At 35.0% G+C, this 9,002-nt stretch overlaps 1 long non-coding RNA gene across 1 annotated transcript in view; it reads left to right on the top strand.

Annotated features, from left to right (window-relative positions):
- Window positions 1-2,610: 2,610 nt before the first annotated feature.
- LOC144305397 (uncharacterized) overlaps window positions 2,611-9,002 on the top strand; it is a 97,156-nt gene continuing 90,764 nt past the window's right edge. Inside the window, exon 1 of the long non-coding RNA XR_013372437.1 lies at window positions 2,611-2,809. This is a non-coding gene — a long non-coding RNA (uncharacterized LOC144305397). The remainder of the gene's footprint in view (window positions 2,810-9,002) is intronic.

The following is a 9,002-nucleotide window of genomic DNA, read 5'->3' as shown; positions in this document are numbered from 1 at the left end:
ACTAGAATATTTGGAAAATAATGGAAACTGGAGTAGTATTTGTTACCTAAACCAATTAGCTAATCAACAGATTAGTTAATTAGCTAATGAATTATCCGTGCCTATTTATTCTTATATAAATCAATCTCGGACAGCTTCTCATTTACAAAGGACTTGCAGATGGTTTCAAACCAGTAGCTGCTTAGAATTTTCATGACATTTCAAATATTCTGCAGTCTCATTTTGAAATTAATTTGTATTATATTATCTTACATGAACAAATTTTTAAAAAGTGTTTGATAGATGGCAAACAGAGCCATTGTCATGATGGAGCTTGTTGGCTTCTAAAGTTGAGTGACAGAGATGTGCCTTTGTGTAAAATGAGGAGGGATGTTTGAGAGAAGACTGTTGAGTGGCTGCTTCTTTGGTGAACATTTTTGTGATATGAGAACTTTTGCCTCCATATACAGACCTGTACCTGAATATTTTGATTTATGAATACTCCATTAATGTATTAATGCCTCTGCACAAATCCTGCCTTTCCTGTGGCCCATGATTTATATATCTACTGCGTATCCATTGTATTTACACATGTAGTTACATATACACCCGTGCTATATGTCTAACATCTATATATGCAATAAATGTGTGTATGTGTATGTACCTATGTACATAACATAGCACTCTGGGACAAAAAGTATCTGCCTCCACTTGGTGTATACAGACAGAAAGCTTCTGAAAATACACAATACTGAAATTCTGTTGGCCTCATATTTGGATCATTGTGCAACAGCACTCTTCACAATGGGCCCAGAGCTAGTGGATTAAATACATAAAAGCCGTGCTATTCCACCTAGTAACTGAGATATAAAAGAAGTATCATGGGAACATTGATTTTTACTTTTTTTGTGTTCTTATTTATTAGCTTTAAAGAATACATCTTTGAAAAAGAACTAATTTGCCACAAAATTTAGATGTCTTTTACAAATGTTTGTTTATTTTGTGTTTTTTTTTCTTCTTAAGATTCTCCAGTGGTAGCCTTTCTTTTAAAAAAAATTACTATAATTTTAGGTATTCAGCCTATTTTTTTTTTTTAAAGATTTTATTTATTTATTCATGATAGTCACAGAGAGAGAGAGAGAGAGAGAGGCAGAGACACAGGCAGAGAGAGAAGCGGGCTCCATGCAGGGAGCCCGATGTGGGATTCGATCCCGGGTCTCCAGGATCGCGCCCTGGGCCAAAGGCAGGCGCCAAACCGCTGCGCCACCCAGGGATCCCTCAGCCTATTTTTTAACACTGTCACCAACCATACTTCTGCTAAGCACCTTACCTTGAAATCCAAACTTCTTAAGTCACTCAAGTGTTGTAAAGCTCCATTAAAAAGAAATTATGTCCATAGGACACCATTCCTTGACATTTGATCTCTAAACAAGTGTCTTCCAATAGAATTTTCTGCAATGGAGGGATATTCTATGATCCGAGCATCCAGTATGATAGCTACTAGCCAGCTACATGTGGCTTTTGTACACTTGAAATGTGGCTAGTGAGGCTGAAAAAGCTAATGTTTTAAATTTCATTTAACTTTAATGACATACATTTAAATCTATGTAGCTGCCTGTAGCTACTATATTGGACAGCACAGTCTATTCCAAAACTTGAAAAAAAAAAAAAGATTGTTGCAAGACCGAGAGCAGAAAGGATGGCTTGATTTAAATCAGATTTTATTCCTTCATTCAACTTATCACTCAACATCAATATTTATCGTTTGCTCCCTATTTTCTAGGCATTGGAGTAATTACTAATTGGAGAGCATTCAAGCATAAAGACATGTCTTATAAGAGAAAGGGTCTAAGGTAGAGAGTACTCCTCTTCATTCCCAAACATTCCCAAACCTCAGCATAAATAAAAATACTCAGGAGAAAGGCAAGTAAGGAAATAAGCGTGTGTGTGTGGGATGGTGTTTAGAACATGGGTATATTTATATACGTGTGCATGTTGTTGATTAAATTCCTGGGACAAAGATTTCAAGAGGGAAGATATGGGTAAGGAAATTTATCAGGGAATGTCTTGAGATTGGAGAGAGAAAAAAACTAATTTGATGGAAATGTCGTTGTGAAATACATCTGAGTTGATCCTCTGGAAAGCTCTGGAGCCCAGTTATCAGACCGTGGCTGGGATGGAACAGCATCCACTAGTTACTGGATTGGTATAATTCCCTAAGAGGGATTCCTCAGACAAGCCTTGTTGCCACAGTCTGAACAGCTGAGAAAAGGAGTGTGTTGGCCTGTGAAACAGAGAGAGGGCAGAGGGAGAAGACCAAGGGGAGGGGAAGAGGACGAGTGGAAGATCAACGGGAGAAAGAATTGCCGATTCACTTCTTTTTTTCTTGACACTCTTCATTATCTTAACTTTCTGGTACTGAAGAATTTGAGGTAGTAGACAATACAGTATTCTTTAGTTTTTTTTGCATTATGAGTTCTTTAGTTGAGTCCTCATTTTAATGATTCTGAGGATCATAGTCCATTTATTTATTTACTTATATTTTTTATTACTCAATCCCCTGCCCCCCCCCCTTTTTTTGTTTAGCTTTCTGATGCTGTGTTTGTGCCTTCAACACTTTCACCATGATTTTCTGCTCGTCAATAAGGAAAGCACAGTTGATCCTGTCAGGAACACACTTAGCACCCATGAATCCACTTCAGACCCCATGGACATGTTGTTGTTGTTGTTTGAGACAACCTCATGCAAACTTCAGGTCTCACAGCATGAACTCCTCGAAATTCGCCCAGGCCCAGGCCACATGCAGATTTTGGTGCTTCTTGGTATAAAGGTAAGCAACTCTATTACCAGGGGTTTGGAACAGCCTAGTTTTGTTAGAAGCTGTCTTACAGGTCAGCCTATGACAACACGTCAAATGCTGGACCATTCTGAATGTTTGTGGACACCAATACCCAGAAGAAGAAAAAGGCTCACAGTCCTCTTTTAAGGAATATTATATTTTTCACAGAAAATGAGTATGTACCAAATGCTCCATCTATGATTTTAAAAGACCCATGAAAACCTTAAAGTCCACATCATCTGATACGTTAGCTTATTTCAGCCTTGGGCAATTTTTAGGCTTAACTCCCTGGATAGGAATCTGATTTGTCTCTAAATCCTCAGTAGATCTAAACAAAAAAATAGTCAAGTGAATTAATTAGTATACAAAACCCTCATCTGTCTCGATGTAGAAATTGCGATGATCTCCAAACATAAGGGGATGTTGGTATATATTAGAATTGGATTTCCTTTTCTTTGTTTGTATCCCATTTCCTGCCCCTTCTGTCCACTTTTGCTAAAGCACAAACTAATCCTGGCCCTTGCTCTAATGGCCTCAGTTGTGGTTGAGATAAAGTTAAAATTCCATTGCAGGGGCACCTTGGGGTTCAGTCGGTTAAAGGGCTGCCATTAGCTCAGGTCATGATCTCAGGGTCCTGGGATCCAGCTCCTCATTGGGCTTCCTGCTCAGTGGGGAGTCTGCTTCTCCCTCTCCCTCTGCTGCTCCCCCTGCTGGTGCACTCGCACTCTCTCTCAAATAACTCTTTTTTAAAAAGAAACAAAAAATCAAAACAAAAAGAAACCAAAAAAAACCTTCCTTTGCAATTTGTTATATCCCCTTGTCAACTTTCCTGAGGATTTCCCAACTTCAGTTACTACTGTTACCCTTTTCCTGGCTCCTGACATGCAGCTTACTTTCCAACTACATTAACCTAACTATACATTTTCTGGCCTCTATAGTCCTGAACATTCATTCTCCTCAGCTTGTAGTGATCTTTCCAAATGCCTCACCTAGTAAATTCTTACCCCTTAGGAAAAAGTACTAATCAATCTCACTGTTGGTTGTTTTTCTAAACTCTTACAATTAAGGAGAAGCAATCATTCCTTTTATTTATTATTTCTTTACATTTTTCTATTTCTTGTTGATGACTTCTCTCCTCTGTGCTCTACTGGTCAACACGTTTGCCAGGCTGTCTTGTCACCGGGTTCCTGCATGTGCGTCAGGTCTTACCCGTGAGATGCACTCAGGAGAGCTCTGGGGACTGGAAGAGGGGCAGAGTTTTTCTTCTTGCAGCGGGAGTGGCTCCCATGTAAAGCTTGGCTGACTTGAGTTTGCTGTGGCCAGATTTCTGTCTTCCACCCTTTGGTTGCTTTGAGGTTCTGGGATAGCGAGAGGTCAGCAGCAGGCCCTAGACACTTCTTAACCTCTGAGTGGCAAGTGCAGTAGCTTGGTTTCCAAATCTACAGGCCACTCCCTGAGTTCCACCTTCTAACAATGCTATATAAGCAACTGGTTCCTGTGTTAGGCTCTTTTCTGCTTGAAATAACTATAATAGGTCTAGTGTCTCAACTTTACCCTAAATAAGGCTGTTTAGCCTGCTTGATGAATTTAGGGATCAAGAATTAATAAACACACTGAAAGGATAAATATTATACATATTTATTTAGGTATAATGTATTATTATGTGTCTATATATCTAATAGTAATATTATAATTACATGTAAATACATACAAAATAAACATAAATATAAACATATAGAGACATATGAAAGTATTCATCCTTTAGTGTCATTCTAAACTATCACCCTGAAATGCTATTATACATCACTTCTATATTAAAATAGATATGTATTTGTATGTAAAATTTATATATAATATATATTATACATATAAATTCTATTTATATGTAAAATAGATATGTATCTATATGTATAGATATATAAAAATAAAAGATATTCATCTATAAATATTTATATATAAAAAAGATATAGATAGACCTCGATTTCTTTTCAACATGGCAAAACATAGAATTTAGCTATCCCTTCCATTTAACAAGCTGTTTGATTATAAAGTCAGCCTACAATAGTACATATAATAATTTTAAAACACTTAATAGTTAATTAACTATTTTGATGTAAGTTGTACATAAAAAAGGATAGGTCTACAATCCCACGATAAATATATAACTGTAGATGTATAATATTATTAACATTAAACAGTGTTTATTTTCATGAAAAATATAAATTTACTTTCACAATAATAGCAGCAGTAGTTTGTTTTGTATTTGCCTGGTGTGTTTGAAAGAAAATTGAATAATCCAAATAAATTTCACACAACTCTTGGAGCACAGCTAAAAGGTAGGCTAAGCGTCACTGGAACTGTACTCATTCTAGAAATAATATATGATTAATAATCATAATAAAGTGTCATTGGTAAAAACCAGATGTGAGGATTTTATGTTCTTCAACTTCATTTTTTCATTTTTAAAAAGCAATGTTTCTATCACTTGTTGGATAAATACATATATATAACATCAGATACCCTACAGTTTGCTTTAATGAACCTTTTACCAAAATATCAGTAATCATTATAAGATTCATGCATCTGTTCTGACCTATCATACAGCCAGCTGAATTATTCAGAAACAAACAGCAAGTCATTCCTCTTTGCCTAAATAGAGTACTCCTCATTTTTCAGAATCATATTCCAGCACACGGTAATGCAATCATCGCGCTGAGACTGTCAGTAATAACCCTTACTACTCAAGTGGCTTCTTTGAACAGCTGCTCTGACACAATTTAAAATCCCATATTCCTCTGAAGGATAACAAATAATGACTACGGCCACGGAAACATTTGAAATCTTAATGAGATACTGTAGGAAGACATTTACCTGGTATCAGCAGGGTGTCAACAGAGTGCCCATTTCCTTCTATTAGCTATTTATTGCCTGTGAACCTTTTAAGAACAGTAAAGACATCATGTGTTCTCTACATGTGACATTCAGAAACATCTGAAATTTGAGCATACAGATCGAGAAATATCCAGCACAGTTTCCTACTCCATCAGTCCATTCTTTATGCCTCAGTATTTCTGACATAAAGTGTATTAAAAAAGGATGTGAATCATGAAAATCTTAATTACAAATTGTGATTTTAAGAAATTCTTTTGGAACTACTTAATATTTCATATGGCTATTCAAGTCCCAGACTGTTAGATCAATTTATTTTTGCAAAAGAAAAAAAAAGGAATACATAACGCATAGATTGAAGAACCTGATCAAAACAAACAGAAAAATAAAGAAAGAGAGAGAATCATTAAGGAATATGAATTGTTGTACAGGACTCTATACCAGAAGATAAATATGATAGAAAGCCATATTTTCAGCATTCCACTATAATTATAAATTATTGCAAATGCACACAAAGAAAGAGGAGAGAATTGTTTTGTTGTTAAACAAGTAACCTGGCATCCTCTTCTAACTTTATTGTTGGTAGAAGTTATTGTTAGTAGAAGTTATTGTTAGTAGAAGGAAGTTTCGGATCTGTCTACACTGAAGGGAGGATATTTAAACAAGAGTACGGAGCATGGCAGTGGTGTTAGTATCCTGCCTATCATAACACTTAACAGTATTTTTTCAATACCACTGCAGATGTCTCCACAGTTGTCTCATTATTGTTTATTTGTTGGAAGTTCATCTTTTAGTAATTTCTTCAAGGATCGTCAGAAAGGCTTTCTTTGAGCCAATAAATGTTTGGCAATATTGATTTGTTACTTTTGTCTTTAATAATGTGTGTGCTCATAGAATTATTGGTTTATGGGTTTTGTTTTTTTTTTTTTTTTTTGAGGGATTTGCAGACATTGCTACAGTCCCTTTCAGAATTTATTATTGATGTTGAACACTCTTAGGTCTGCCTATTGTTTTGTATTTATAGATAAAATGGTGTTGTACTTTACTACCATCTGGTTCTTTGATAAGCTTTGAAATAAATTAGCTTTATTAACATCTTTCTAAACTGATCACTGTGTTTGTCCCTAAGATCCAATATATCCTTCAAATTGGTAATTTTAATACTTTTCCATTAGTTTTCTTGAATTTCATTCTTTTACCTCTTTAAAAATTTTTTTTTAATTTTGTGGATTTTTTGACTTCTCTCTTTCCTGTCCTGTCTTCCATCCTTTGTTCTCCCTCAAAGTAATTTTTCTTTTTCCTCTAAGTTCATTTTCCTCTTGAGATTCTTTTCAGAGGTCAACCAGTACCTAGTTTATTTCTATCTTTTGATGTTGTTCCTGAAATTTTGTATACTCTAATATTACAAAAGTAAAATGATATACTGATTTACCATATATTTTTAAAAAATGCAATGACAACATTTTGGTCATGTTTACATTTCTCTGTACAGTAATCCCTCCTGTACCCACCATAGTCTGGAAGCAGATAATACTCCTGATGTATTTGTCTGAAGGTCAGTACAGTAGTAAGCTAGTGCTAGGTCAGGATACCTATCTCACTCACTTTGTCTCATCATGCAGGCATTTTATCATCCCACCTCATACAAGTAGACCGGTGAGTACAGCACAAGATATTTTGCAAAAGATTATACTAACGTAACTTTTATTAGAGTGTATTGCTAATTTGTTCCATTAGTTATTATTAATTTCTTACTGTGCCTAATTTATAAATTAAACTTTATCATAAGTACGAATGTAAAGGGGGAAAACTGATTTCAGAGATCTACTGGGGGTCTTGGAACAAATCTGCAAATAAAGCACAGGGGTAGAGGTTACTCTGGTAAAAAAAAAATTCTGATAACTGTAACCATCTAGGTTCTCTCTCTCTTTTTTCTTTTCTCCTTACATTTGGTAGATCCAATGCTTGATATTTTACATTTTACTTCGATTTGAATGTTGTAATTACTTCCTGAACTTGATTTTTATCAAGAGACCAGCATCATGTTGGAGGATAGCAAAGCATTTCTTGCGTAACAAGAATATCTATTTGAGTACAGTGCCTTGATCTATACTTCTGCCAAACAACAATCATCCGCTGCTTATGGTCTCCTCACAGTACAGCGTGGCTCTCCTTCACTGGCCTATCTACTTGAAAAAACCCCTTTCTGCAAATAGCTTCGCTGTATAATTGCTCATACATAGCTAACTTCCAGCTTCTTCTTCGTGCCAAATGAGGCTGGAAAGAGGAAACTTCTGCCACTAGCCATAATATATGTCCCCTGTTCCAATTTTGTCTTTGAACCTTAAGCTGCATCACTTAATTTTGGAAAATATGCCTCTATTATAGTGGTATAACATCTTCAACCATGGGCATCTTCTCCTGACCTTTTTCCAAACCATTACCTCCATTTGCCTCCATTATATATACTTACTTCACATGAAGCAGCACAAGAATGCATAAATTTTCCATTGTTGTTGCAAATAGAGATTGAATTTCAATTATTTATCCTTCTTGATTTCAAAAGATTTCTGAAAAGACAATGAGAAAGGCACATGCTCCTTGACATTTTTAAGTTATAGTTCTACTCTTGAATTCCATGTAAGAGTTTTAAAAATTTTTCAGTATTTCTATCTTCCTTTATCTTGCTAAAGAAAATCTGATATGATAGTTTTGTTTTACGTTGTATTTAGTGATGATTGTTAGGTAGCTACCCTGGTCATTGCATACCTCGAAATAAAGTCTTAATGTTGCCTTCTTTGGAATTACATTTTAGCTAACATTCTAGATTGTTAGTTGTTTTTCTTCAGCATTTTTTCAGATATTCTTTACAACGGGTTAAAAACAGTCTGATATTTTAATTTACCTAAAAATTAATTTTGTTTCTTCTGCAAATGATGTTATTTTACTCTTGTAACTTAAAAAAAGAAAAAAACTGATTATTTTATCTTCCAAAGTTTTTCTTATGCTGGATATAGGTACAGATATATTTTATTTACCCTTCTTAGCATAAATGTAATATAAAAATGGAACTAATTTTTTTCGATTATCAAAAATTCACATTGATTATATCTTCAAATATTACCATTCTATTGTTTCTTCCATTTTTTTTCTTCTGAAACCTAAATGTTTATTTCACAGTCTCTACATGTCTACTACTGATCATTCTTAACATTACATCAGTACAAACATCTTAACATTCTGGTGCATTAGTGGCAAATTCCTCAGTAGCGTCTGACAAGTTGCAAAGCTTTTC

Source organism: Canis aureus, chromosome 35, assembly GCF_053574225.1.
Source record: "Canis aureus isolate CA01 chromosome 35, VMU_Caureus_v.1.0, whole genome shotgun sequence".
Taxonomy (NCBI): Eukaryota; Metazoa; Chordata; class Mammalia; order Carnivora; family Canidae; genus Canis; species Canis aureus.
This window is presented reverse-complemented; position numbering and strand designations above follow the sequence as displayed.